The sequence below is a fragment of the Pleurodeles waltl genome, chromosome 2_2 (assembly GCF_031143425.1).
Source record: "Pleurodeles waltl isolate 20211129_DDA chromosome 2_2, aPleWal1.hap1.20221129, whole genome shotgun sequence".
In the NCBI taxonomy this organism is placed as follows: Eukaryota; Metazoa; Chordata; class Amphibia; order Caudata; family Salamandridae; genus Pleurodeles; species Pleurodeles waltl.
In genome coordinates, this window is record NC_090439.1 from 69862480 (window position 1) to 69877031 (window position 14552).

General features: G+C 42.5%; 1 long non-coding RNA gene across 1 annotated transcript in view; it reads left to right on the plus strand.

Moving 5' to 3' along the window:
- Positions 1 to 12145: 12145 nt before the first annotated feature.
- LOC138272982 (uncharacterized) overlaps positions 12146 to 14552 on the plus strand; it is a 113329-nt gene continuing 110922 nt past the window's right edge. Inside the window, exon 1 of the long non-coding RNA XR_011200272.1 lies at positions 12146 to 12522. This is a non-coding gene — a long non-coding RNA (uncharacterized lncRNA). The remainder of the gene's footprint in view (positions 12523 to 14552) is intronic.

The following is a 14552-nucleotide window of genomic DNA, read 5'->3' on the forward strand; positions in this document are numbered from 1 at the left end:
AGAGGCGATAAGAGGAGGGTCCATGGGAACTCCACAGATAATGGCCCCCGGGGAACAAGTAATTGAACAGCCAAGGCCCTTAATGGACCTTAGTCCAGTAGGAGCACCTCTCGAAGCAATGCGTCAAGCAGGATTGGGAGTTTTAACTCCACAAACCATGAGCACGAATACCTCACATTCCCCAATGATGCATGAAGGGAACATTTCACTGCAAGGTTTTACAGTTCAACAGTTAAACGAATGGTTAGAAAAGACTTATACTTCACAGAAAACTGCAGTGGTTTCAGTTGAACCAGAGAAAGAAAAACAAGATGAATACCTAAACTTTGTACTATTAGGGGCGGAAGCTGCCGAGACGGTAGAAGGAACAATGGGAGTAAATAGGTTGGGGTCCTACACAGAGGCAAAATTGAGATACTTATGCCCCAAGATTACCAAAGAGGTGGGCAAAGTACATCAGAGATTAGCGAACCTAGCAGACAAATACAATATCGATATCGGAAACACTAAGCATTTGAAAAGGAGTTACAGATTAGATTTCAATTCAAAAGACTTTGAGCACATGAGGTTGGCAGGAATGAAGGCACACTTGAGAGAACTGTTACAAAGCGCACAAATCTGGGGTGCACTGGAAAAATGGGAAGGCAGATGGGCAAAGAAAAGAGATAAGGGAAAAGGTGACAGCCCAGGGTCTAATCAAACCAAGACCTCACCTGATTTGGAATCAGTAAAAATATTACCTATGAGAGAAATAGCCAGTGGTGTTTTAGTTCACGTGCCTTGGACTAGAGGAGATATTCTATCCTTTACTAATGATTATCCCAGATTGAGGGAGAAGCCGATCGAGTGGTGTCAACAAACAGATAGATTTGTGAAACTTGCAAAGTGTCTTTGGGAAGACTTGAACACCTTGTTTGAGATCATTGTTCCGCCTGATTTGTGGCTTGAGTGTAAGAGAGGAGTCGATTGGCCGACAAAGGAACCAGCAAGGGATAAGGTGACTGGAGCACCATCTGAAGAGGTGATGAAGTATTATCATAAAGTGATTGAGTTTTTGAAGCAAAAGGTTTCGCCGAATGTGACTGATTGGCAGAAAATGGACCGGACCTCTCAAGAGGTTAAAGAGTCAATACATGCTTATTACGAGAGATTGTTAAAAGCGTTTAAGCACTACAGTGGTACTGAGACTATTGAACAAAAGGACATGAACAACCTTGTGTTTAGATTCGTCGAAGGACTGAGACCAGAAGTTAGCCAAATGATTAAGAATCATTTGATTTGTTGGCAAGCTAAACCGATTGATGAAGTGTTGCAGTATGCAAAGTACTGTAGTGATGAGATTGTGTTAAAGCAGAAAAAATTGAAGGAAAAGGTGATGGTGATGCAGATAAGGGCTGCACAGGCAGGAATACAGGGAAATGGAGTCCAACAGATGATACAGCAGCAGCAGCAAATGAATGGTGTGTTTCAGACCCAATCGAGGGGTCGAGGTCGAGGGTTTGTGAACCGTGGTTCAGACATGAATACTGTTGTTATTCAAAATGATGTTCAAGTGGCGAAAAAGATGTCACCATGTCACGCGTGCGGGGGCGTGGGGCTCTAGAAACGGGAGTGCCCGAATATGGTGCAGGATGGTGCAGTTCAGCAGAACACTAATGTTGGTGCATTACAAAATTCACGAGGCCCAAAAATAAGACATCAGAATCCAAATTTCCAGAACAACTTGGTACAAATGCAAGGGGTACAGCCCGTGCAACAGATGCAAATGCCGTGTTTTCAGTCAATACAAATGCAACCAGTGCACCAGCAGATTCCTATGGTGCCTAGACAGCAAATGCAATTACCAATGGCTCCGATGGCACAGCAACAGGTGATGCTTCCTCAGCAGGTCACAGGCCAGGTAACAAATCAAAACAATACTGTACAACAGTTCCCATTGCGAGGTGAAAATGGCATGAGTGAAGATTGGTCAGATGACAGCTCAGATAGTGAGGAGTGCAGGCTTGCAGCACCCTTAGAGGTAGACCAGAGAGGCCCATACGTCGAAGGGAAAGGTGATGGGGTATAAGGTTTAATTTCTGGTTGATGCAGGAGCTACACGCTCTACAGTCAGAAGTGTGGAAGTTCCGAGATTACCACTGTCAGGGAGTACCATACGAGTGGTTGGAGTAGCAAATCAATATCTGACTAACCCGATTACAGATCCAGTACAGGTTGAGATTGGCAACTTCCAGGGACTACATAGGTTTGTAGTATGTGACTCAAGTCCGGTATCCCTATTGGGAAGAGACTTGCTGTGTAAGACAAAATGCTCAATCACCTGTTCCAGTGATGGAATCGAGGTGCAGACAAATAGTTACAATGAAGGAGATGAAAGTCAGCTTTTAGAGGAAGAAGCAGGAACAAATGAGGACTATCCTCTGATTACTCTATTCCCAATGCATACCTTGATCGACTTACCTGTCGAATTGCAAGGGACAGTAACAGAAAAGGTGTGGGACTTAACTGGAAAAGGAGTAGGATTGATAAAAGGAGTAGAACCAGTTAAAGTTCAGATAAAACCAAATGCAGAGTTCCCACAGGTGCCACAATCCCACATGACCCAAGATGTTCCTATCGAAGTGTCACAAATAATTGCAGACTTTCTCAGACAGGGAGTTCTGAAAGAAGTTTTGAGCAGTCCATGTAACTCTCCCATAATGGGGTTGAAGAAGCCTTGTGGAAAAGTTTGAATTGTGCAAGATCTGAGAAAAATAAATGAGATTGTGATAAAGTGTTGCCCTGTGGTGCCCAACCCAGCAGTAATCATGTTTCAGGTTCCCTGTGATGCTGAATGGTTTACCGTAGTAGACCTGTCACAAGCTTTCTTTTCAATACCTCTTCATGAGGACAGTCAATTTTTGTTCAGTTTCAAATTCCTGGATAAAGTTTACAGTTGGTGCAGAATTCCTCAAGGGTTTTCAGAGTCACCATCCATCTTCAATCAGATTTTGAAGAAGGATTTGGAGCCACTGGTGCTGCCTTTTAATTCAACTTTGGTGCAGTACATTGATGATCTGCTAATAGCGTCCAAGACAAGGGACAGTTGCAAGTATGATACCATTGCATTATTAAATCATCTGGGAAAGAATGGACATAAGGTGTCACCCAGAAAACTACAATACTGTCAGAAGGAGGTGAAATATTTGGGACATTTGATTGAGAAGGGTTCCAGAAGAATATCAAAAGAAAGAATAACAGCCGTCTTGCAAATGAACCCTCCAACAACAAAAATAGATGTCAGGATGTTTCTGGGAATGGTGGGCTACTGTCGCCAGTGGATACCCAACTTCTCAATCATTTCAAAGCATTAATAAAACTGTCAGGAAAGGAAATCAAGGATGAGCCATATACTATAACCTTGTCAAAAGAAGAGCTCGAATCATTCATGGAATTGAAAGAATGCATTTGCAGGGCACCAGCATTGGGAATGCTAGACTACGAGAAACCGTTTCTGTTGTTTTCTCATGAACGTGATGCTTGTTCTTTGTCTGTCTTAACACAGGTCCACGGAGATGCAAATCGCCCTGTAGCATATTTTTCAGCTACCTTGGACCCTGTCGCAGCAGCCTTACCGGGTTGTTTACGTGCAGTTGCAGTAGTTGGTCAGAGCCTTTTCCAATGCGAAGGCATAGTCATGGGATACCCTCTAACAGTAATGGTACCACATTCAGTCGAAATTCTGTTAACTCGAACTAAGACTCAGCACATGACAAATGCACAACTTACTAGGTATGAGACGGTCATACTGGGGTCACCGAATGTCACGCTTAGGAGATGCACTGTACTGAACCCGGCAACTTTACTTCCAAATGAAAATACTGAAATCAAAGACGGGGAAGAATTTGAACATGATTGTCTTGAGGTGACTGAACTGTGCACTAAACCTCGTCCAGATATTCAGGACACTCAATTGAAAGAGAATGACTGCATTATGTTTGTTGATGGGTCCTGTCTTAGAGACTCTGCCGGAACACTGAGAGCTGGTTATGCGGTATGTACTAGAACTGGCATCGTCGAAGCCTCCGGGCTCGAAAGAGTGTTTTCCGCACAAGTGGCAGAACTCATCGCCCTTACTAAGGCATGCCACGCAGCTGTAAATCTGAAAGTCACTATCTATACTGACAGCAGATACGGATTCGGAATCGTACATGATTTTGGCCAACTTTGGTCACAGAGGGGTTTTATGACCTCATCTGGTTCTCCTGTTAAAAACGGTGAACAAATAAAGGATTTGTTGCATGCGATTCAGTTACCTCTTGAAATTGCTGTGGTGAAATGCAGTGCTCACATTAGACCACAAGACTTTGTGTCAATGGGAAACGGCTATGCAGATGAAGTCGCAAGATTCTGAGCATTGAACTGTATATCGTTCAAGGAGCAATGGGAATTGTTACCACAAACTGAGAATGACACATGTTTAAATCTAGCATTGCGGGTAGTTGACACACTGGATGAGCTAAAAACATTACAAAGCTGTGCAAGTAAGGAAGAAAAACGCTCTTGGCAAAGAATGCAATGTGCAGAGAGCTGATGATTTATGGGTTTCAGAAGAAGGAAAATTAGTTTTGCCAAACAGCCTTCTATCCCAGTTTGCCAGACTCTATCATGGGCAGGCACACCTGGGAAGAGACACCATGATCAGGTCATTTAAAATTGATTGGTTTAACCCAAAATTCAGACATGCTGCAGAAATTACTTGTCATAGATGCATCATCTGTCAACAGATGAATGCAGGAAAGGGAACTGTGGTAACTTTCAGTCATATTGGAAGAGCTGGAGGTCCATTTAACAAAATGCAAATGGATTTCATTGAAATGCCTGTTTGTGGAGGACTGAAGTATGTGTTGGTGATTGTGTGTGTCTTCAGTCATTGGATCGAGGCATATCCTACACGTAGAAATGACAGCCTTACAGTAGCCAAACTACTACTCAGGGAACTGATACCAAGGTTCGGGTTTCCGGTTTCTATAGAATCAGATAGGGGTAGACACTTCGACAATGAGGTGATTAAACTCCTGTGTGCTGCACTCAACATTGAACAAAAGCTGCATTGTAGCTATCGCCCGAAGCATCAGGATTAGTAGAGCAAATTAACGGTACTTTGAAATCGAGAATGGCAAAAATGTGTGCAGCAACTAACATGAAATGGCCAGATGCCTTGCCTCTAGTGCTGATGTCAATGAGAAATACCCCAGACAAGAAAACGGGACTATCCCCCCATGAAATCCTCATGGGCAGAGCTATGAGATTACCAGCAGTACCTGCAAATGCACTAGTGAATATTACAGATGATATGGTGTTGGATTACTGCAAAGGTTTGGCTGATGTGATTCGCTCTTTCTCTCACCAGGTGGAAGCTAAAACGTTGCCACCGATCGGAGAACCAGGCCACTCTCTTCAAGCCGGTGACTGGGTGGTTGTCAAGAAGCACGTGAGAAAATCGTGTCTAGAACCACATTGGAAAAGGCCGTATCAAGTAATATTGACGACTAACACTGCCGTAAAGTGTGCTGGGGTTCCCAACTGGATACATGCCAGTCATACAAAAAGGGTAACGTGCCTGTTGATGAGGAACTTGAAGTTTCCGGCACAACAACTCTAGAAAGAGAAGTCTCAGAGCCAGAGAACAGTCAAGAAGGAACTGAGACTATCGGAGAGCCCTCTGAGAACAGCCTTGTCCCTCAAACATTTAATGAGTTCGAGAGAGGTGACAGAGTGCCTATCTCAGAAGAGGCGACAGGAGAACTAAGTCAAGGAGAGGTTCTCCCAGAAGCAGACGGATACGGGTTAGAGTTCGAACCCGGCACAGAACCGGAAGAAGAAGAAGAAGGAGAAATTGTAGAAAGGAATCAGAACGAACCAGAACCTCCTGAACCAGTTGCAGGTCCATCAAGAGAAAACACCATATCACCAGAGGAGCGTACTGTCCAACGTCCTGAAAGAATACATCGAGAAAAGACACATAAAGGTGACAATTGGCCAGATAAGCCACTCTTCAAGATAAGAGATGTATCAAATGATACAATAACCGAAGAGAACAATACATCCAGAGAGGATGATCTGAGTGAAGGAGAACAACAGGGTGAGCGAAGGTTAAAGAGAAAAAGAATCGCAAACAGAAGATATACGGGTCCTGAATGGGCATATGCTACAACTTCTGAATGGCAACAAGAATTCCTAGCATTCTGCTTTGATCGAGAAGTACCAGGCCAATACTACGGTACCTGAATGAATCCGAGGGAAGCCTGGTTAAGTTTTGGAAAATTTTGAAGCTGAAAAGAGACATTATAAACTTCCGAAAGTGACACAAAAACTGGATTGGCTTTAAACCTGATTACGACAAGCTGCTAATCGAATTTGACAAGAGGTCCTGGAGTGAGTGAAGAAGCTGTAAATAAACGCAGAAAGCCAGAAAATTTGAACTATCCTCTAGTTGATTGTTGCTCTACTGTCTGATTCTATATAAACATGGCTTACAATAGAAATAGTAACAAAGGAAGTAAGGTGTGTGCTTGGTTAGGTCTTATAATAGGTGTTGTGTGTGCAGTAATAATTGTGGGAGTGATTGTAGGAATGCCTTGGATAGAGAAAGAAACTATTAACTCTACTTCAAAACCTGAAACTACCACACTAACACCATGGGAGAGATTCGAGCAAGATGCAAGACACATGCATGAGGGAACTAATACAAAAGGGGAACTTTCTACTAATGTCTTCTATCGCTTACTAAACGAGTATGTGGAAACTATGGATGCGAAAGATTGTTATGTATGTACCAAAATTCCTTCATCTGTGCAGGAGGGAGTTACTTATCATAGCCTCCCTTTAACCTACGGGATTAGTTGTAGCTTGCTATTAACAAGATTCTATAATCAAGAGCATGTGCAATATTTTTATTCCAATTTGGATGTTGTGTTTTCTTTTGTGCCTGTGATTGAATTTTTGAATAAGTTAGCTAAGGAACATGATATAAAAATAGTTAGGGGATTCTTTGAGCCGACGCTTACATTTGGAACTGCCTATGCACACTGCAATAATTTGACTTGTTTATTATCGCCTGTAGAGAAAAGCTTCTTAGACCACACAGATGATAGACGCAAAGCATTAAAAGAAAGATTACAAAAAGGATTCGAGAAACGCACATATGCAAATGATTATGCTTATACTGCAATCAAGACACAAGGCAAATTAGCTATAGATGCATTACATGTAGGTAGGCTTTGTGTATATATAGGCCAAAGTCTGAACAGGATAATTTGTTTGTGGGAACGAGTGAATGCAGGCATGTGTTTTTGTTTCAAAGTAAATGGACCTTTATTCTAAATGGACAAGATCCAGCGATTCCTGGATTCTATTACATCTGTGGGCTAAATGCTTATTACCGTCTCCCTAAGGGATGGTATGGGACATGTTATTTGAGGATAGTATTCCCAAAGATTTACCAAATTGATGACTTAAAACAGATACCTAAGACGTCTGAATTACAACATCCCAGACAGAAACGAGAATCAGTGGCGGCTGTCATTGGTGATATATTTGGAGCTATAATCCCATCAGTAGGGGTTATCTTGAATTCTATGAAGATTCAAAAGTTGTCTACTATAGTGGATAACATGCTGACAAATTTTACAGGGGCTAAACTCCTGATGGATACTGAACTTGCTGCAGAAAGAGCAATGACTCTTCAAAATCGGCTTGCTTTAGACATTCTTTTAGCTAAGAGTGGAGGGGTCTACAAGATGCTCAATGAGCGTCATTGTTGTTCATTTATACCCGATAACAGTAAGAAGATGAGAAGTATGCTTACTAACCTTACTAGAGATAGTACAGATTTGAAGGATTTGAAAGAACTCTGTGTTTGGGAGAAATTTGGAAAGGGAATTGCCAGAGTGGGAAGCTGGTTTACCAACATTTGGAATGGGGTACTTGCAAAAATATTGATGGGTCTATTAATTGTTCTGGTCTGTTTATTAGGATTATGGGGGGCATGTAAAATCAATGACAAAATAAAAAGAAATTGGACCAAAAGAACAAGGAGAAATGAAGAAAGTGAAAGAGAAAAAATATTTAATGAAATTTGGGAAAGCTCACATAAAGGACAAGATGTTGAAATGCGTATCATGCGCAAGGTGAAAAATTAAAAGTGATAAGTCAAAAGAAAGATTTGTGTGATGACGAGCGTCATCAGAGGAGGGACTGAGAGAGCGTACTTTAAATATTACATATTAGATATAAAATGCTTATACCTAACAATGCTGCATACAAAATGATCGTAAAGTATTATTTGCTTAAATGTATTCTTAACATGATTATAAGTGTGAAGTTACCATTGTGCACAATAAACTAATGTCGACTGTAAGAAATAATTAATTGAATATACTAACGCTTACGAATATTGCATTTGCATTAAAATGCATAGGCCTTAAGTTAGCGTGAGTTGAAGTTTTAGCTGAGTAGCTCTCATATTAAAGCATATTTTTCTGTTTTTCAGTGTACTGATTCGTAAAAGGCCATGACCCAGCATGTGTTCTTTTCCTTTGTTTTATGTTGCAAGTTGTGCCTTTTCCCATCCGCATGCTAGCTGCTTTAGTATAAGTTTTATACTTTTTGCAACAATATTAGAAACATTCAAGGACGTTTTGCCATGGAAAAGAGAACTTTTGACCTGAAGAATGTGCCAACGAATGAAGTAACCCCGGATGTGCCACCTACGAAGACGTCAATTATGAAGACCAATCAAAATGCTATAAATTATCGTGGGGTGAAAATTTGGATTACCTAATGTATAATTTGATAGGCTGAAGATAGTGGGGTATAGCGATTATCCAATAGAATTTTGGGGGAATGTATTTTGGAAAAGGGATAAAAACTAATGACACAGAACAGTCAGTACTATTAGGTAGGGAATGATATTGATTGCATCCAGAAACTCTGTCACTCTGTTTGGTGATTTGAGACTTAGACAAAACCATATTCATCCATTGACTGCCCTTTACACTTTTCCTCCTTATGAGGGAAGTGTCCCCTGTCCATTAGATGAAATTAACTGTTGCCGATCTAACTGATGTACTGAAGACGAAGACTGATCCTGTATGCTGACTTATACCGAGGACGGTAATTATGACAATGCTATTGTAATTTGTCTGTTTGCTTTTCCTTTCTAGGTACCAACTGCTGTATTTTTGAATAGAGACCTTAGTCAGATGTTTTCCAAATTTGTGTTCAAAATTTATTTTGCATGAAGCCCAACATGCTGATGCTAATTAATGGTTAGGTTAGGTGATCACTTTGACTGACGTAAATAGACATGACTGACATTGCGTTATGCTGAACTGAGACGTAAATGATATTCTATGCACTCTGAACTATGCAAATCTTATGTTGATGCCTTTATGCTTGTGATCCTTGCATTATTGAAGTCTTGTTATAGCTGTTGTGTTATGACCTTGCTCCTTATGCTTCTTGGTTTTGTGATTGATACTTTTATTATTAGATTGTAATCAATAGGGAATAAAAATCCACAAAACTTCAATAAAGGTGTGGTTATTCATGGCTGAAAGGTCATGGTTGCGCCGATAGTTTAATAAATGTCTTCATCCAAAGTAAAGTATATTGTGGTAATATATGTTGGTAACGTCATTGACACGTTGCTTGACATATTGATCAGTTATCTCGTTCTACGGTGTCTCACCACTGGGTCAAAAGATTAATCGGCCTAATACGAGTCCTAATGTGTATAAAATTGACATAAAGGGACGCGTTAACAACGGCATATTAAATATGAAACAACATTTGTACAGCATCTCAACCAAGATTGTTGATTATTGGTGGTAATTGGTTTACATGTCATGAATAAATGATGGATAATAGCAGATGAATTCTGTTTAATTTTCAAAAAACATTTGTGAAATACTTGTTGAAATTAGCCACGGGCATTCTAGTGGTGAGCTTTGGTTCTAGTCAACCTTATGGTTTTCTAGTCCTATTCTAGTACTTCACGGACACAGGCAGGTTCCGTCACCAAGGCAGCTCATTCACATTGAATAGTTTGACTACTTTGAACTAGGTTTAAGAATTTTCGAGTGCACATTATCATTTTATTTTCAGAAAATAAATTGTTTACCAGGCCTAAGCCTTCCTTTTTATACATCTAAGTCACAATGGGGTAGGCCATAAACAGCCCAACGGGTAGGGTGCATTGTATTTGAAAACTTGGACATGTACTTTTAAGTTTTACATGTGCTGGTAGTGAAGAACTCTTAAATTCCTTTTCACTACTGCAAGTCCTACCCCTCCCTTAGGATAACCTTTGGATACATAATTACATTTAATAAGTGATATTTTGTGATTGGGAGCAGGTAGGAAAGTCATGCTTGGTGTCTGAGAAACTGTAATTTAAAATGCTTTTTACTGGTAAAGTTGGCTTTTAAGCCACAGTTCTGAAAATGGCACTTTTAGAAAGTTGGCATTTTCATGTCCTAGCCATTTGGTACCTGCATCCTGTTTCCTGGATCACATGACTAGGTATAGTTGGCAGTTCGCCTTTGCATGTTCCTCCCAGACAGCATCCCAATGGAGGATCTGAGTGTTGGCAGGATAGGTCATCTCTGGAAGGATGCTGGAGTGGAGCTGCCACCTACCACACCTAGACTTCAAAGGCACTGACTCCGCTCATGCGCAAAGGTCTTCACACTAGCCTCTTGTGCCCCCAGACAGACTGGGACCAGGGCAAACTCTAGAATATTCTCCCACTTCAAGGAGGACACCAGGTGTTAAAAGGGGACCGTCATACCCACTCTTCAGCACACTCCTGGAACTGTGGACACTACAGAAGAAAGATGCCCAGATGCTCTGCTGCTTGTGGCCTGCCCTGCTTGCTGAGCAGGAAGCCTGGACCTAGTGACTTTTGTGGTTCACACAGGCAAGGATTGTGGTTGTTGTTTGAGAAGGGCTCACTCCCACGAACCAACTACCCAATTTCTCGCATACAACATACAATAAAATAGTCAATAAAGGATACCCTAGAACTCTAGTGGAGACCTCTATGAAAAATGACGCAGATTACACCATGAGAGATTGTTGCAACCTAAAATCAGAACTTATGCAACCCCACTTACATGTATCATCACTTTCAGCCCTACAGCAAACAGAAAGAGAAAGTATTAAAGATTATCCCGCTACGTACACCCACCACTATTGGCATTTCAAAGATGTAAAAATATTCACCAATTTCTAGTCAAAACTGCTAGAAAAGCCCCAAAGGAATCTTTCTAAAAAGTTAGGCCTACTACACATCTAGGGTCATCATAAATGTGGGCAACCTAATGTTTATCAATTTACTACTATTTCAAAAGAGGTTACTTGGAATAATATTACTATACCACAGATGGCCCTTTTTAGCTGTAGTACAAAAACCGTCGTGTACTGCCTTTCTTGTCCTTGCAATCAACGTAATATAGAACAAACGGCAAAGGTGACCAAAAAGTAGATCTTACAACATAGGTTTAGAATTAGAAACGTTTCACAGGCGGCCCCACTAGCACAACATTTTGATGAAATTAAATACAATCTAAATTATATAAAATGGTCAATACTATTTTTTATAGCCCACGACCCCACTTCAATTAGGACACAGCAAAACGAAATTCATTGAAAAACTCCAGACAGCCACAACAAGCCTGAATGATCATGATGAGTTATATTGCCTAATGAGAAGACAGTGTAATAAATAATATTCACCAACTTCCAGACTTATGAACTATCACTATCTTCATACATTTGCTGTGATGGTGAGATCTATATCAGCAGGTGATATAGTGTTGACACTGTAATATGCACACCTGCATCGACTATATTACTAGATCTGACAACGTCTGTTACAGCACCTTGAGACGCTTCATGATGACTCACAATGATGTAGTGATTTAATGTACGCGCACAATTCAGCTATGGGACTCTGTGTCCCGGGAGACCTGTCAGGAGGGGGCGGAGCCGGAATCAGGAAGCGCTGTGAAAGCGCCGCCACTGCACCGCTGCGCGGGGCTTGCACAATTCAGCTACGGGACTCTGTGTCCCAGGAGACTTGTCAGGAGGGGGCGGAGCCGGAACCAGGACGTGCTGTGAAAGCACCGCCACTGCACCGCTGCACGGGACGCGCACAATTCAGCTACGGGATTCTGTGTCCCAGGAGACCTGTCAGGAGGGGGTGGAGCCGAAACCAGGAAGCGCAGTGAAAGTGCCGCCACTGCACCGCTGTGCGGGACGTGCACAATTCAGATACGGGACTCTGTGTCCCAGGAGACCTGTCAGAACCAGAGCCAGAACCAGGAAGCGCTGTGAAAGCGCTGCCACTGCACCGCTGCATGGGACGTGTGCGGGCCGCGCCCCGGTGAAGCCTGGGCCAAGGGCTGGCCCGTCCCCTGCCCGTCATTGGCCGGAAGAGGCCGGGCTGGGCCACCCCTTTTAATCCTGGTATAGGGGGTAAGTGCTTGGTCTTAAGACTGTAGACTTTACAGGGTTCTTCTGTGCACAACTCTTGTTCTAGCCTAATCCTCAGGCGGAGTGAAGTATTTTCTTCTGAGAATAGTGGAAAACTACCTTGTGGTGTTGTATCGATTTTGTGACAGTCCTGTGAGGCCCCCCAGCGGTAATTTCGTGAGGATGGGCAGGAGAAGGACACTGTTGAGTGGGGACCAGAGTGGAGAGGAAAAGGAGAAAATAAACTCAACATTGGATTCCTTCCTTGTGCGTGCTGTTGGGGTAGTTACGAGGGAGATCAACCTGGCAGAGAAGAGACTCTCGCTGGAGATGGGGGACTGGCAACAAGCTTCCACAGAAGATGGGGATCCAGGGATCTTTGAGGTGGAGGATGGACAGCCTCGGATTGGCCATGGGGATCGCCCCCAAACTTCAGTGCAAGTAGAAACAGGGGTTGCAGGGGCACCAGGAGCAAAGGGTTTGGAGGGAGGCATAAGAAAGAGCAAGTGGTTTCTGATGGTTTCCCCCTCCAAAAAAGAATAAGACCCAAAAGAAACTTGGGAAGAAATTAAAATAGTCTGCGTCCGCAAACCCTAACTCAACTTCCCTGGGTTCTGTGGATCAATGCCCATGCCCCTGTTCGGAAAATCTATTGTCAAAACTTAAGGTCATGATTGAGTCCTGTTTGGCCCCGGTTATGGAGAAACTACGGGCGCTTGAAACCTCAGTTTTCCGGTTAAACAGTAAAGAGAGGCCAAGATTGGCTTCCGCTACAGGGGGCCTTTTGGATGCCAGGTGCCAAAGTAGTTTCACTGAGGGGGTGTTCCAACAAGAAGAAAATCCCAGCCCCTGGCTGTGGGAGATCCAACAACCTCTAAGCTGTCCCATTTTGAGGCCCGTTGGGCACTGTGTGGAGTCTGCTACTGGCACTTTCTCAGCAATTGCTGGGACAAACCCAGGGAGGAGGGACTGTCGGACATGTGGTAGCTGGTATATGGACGAAGCAGGAATGGTACAAGATAGAAGTGAGACTCCAAAACAAAACCAATATTTGGGGAAAGGACCCCCACTTGTCTGTTTAGAACTTCCCCAGCCTGTGCACCCTATGTGGTGATGCTTACCAATGTCTCCCCCTTAGCGTTGGGCAACAGCGAATCCACAGCCCAACTGAAGAATAAGATCTGTCATTGGCTAAGTAAAAACTGTGCCTTTGTCAGTAGGGACTTTGAGGGTATTCTGTTTGTTAGAAGAATTGACTGGGTAGGGCCTCGGGCAAAGGATGGTAATGGGGATTGTGTAATTGTAAATTGTAGATACCCAAGTCTGGCCCAGAGGATCCTTTTGTCACAAAATTTGGCACTCAAGCTGAAGAGTAAGATTGGCACAGTCCCTTTGGGTTTTTTCTATAATCATACTAAGCTGAATGATGTTATCTCAATTAGGAATTCTAACCCAGGGCAGGGTGCCCTATAGCCAAATATTATGAGCAATGATTCTTCTCCCCCCCAGACTTGGAGAGGGTGGACTGACGCTATGTGTAAAGATATGCGGGAGGTGGAATCTCCTCTTAATGCCCTGACCACTGATGTTCGGGATGGTTTGAATGTGAAGTGTTGCCTTATTTCCTGGAATGTAGCAGGGCATGATTCCAAGCTTTTGGAAACCAATTGGCTGAAGTTTGTGGCACACTATGATTTTATCCTACTTCAAGAGACCTGGTCGGATGGGTTAGCTGAGTGGGATGGTTTTCAAAGATTTGCAGTCCAGGCCATAAGGTCTCAAGGCAGTCGCCCTAAAGGGGGCCTAGTCACACTACTTTTATTTTTCAAAATAGCGAGAGCCTATCAAATTACTTGTAAACATCAGGGCTTTTTAATCACCTGGGCTGTTTTCTCAAATAAATTTAATATTGTATTGGTTAACTTTTACAATGCTGTTTGGGACTCTGGCTGCCAAATAAGGGTCCTTTTTTCTGTTTTACAGAAATTGAAAGTTAGATTGGAGGGTTTCGGGATGGATTTTTGTGCTGTGGT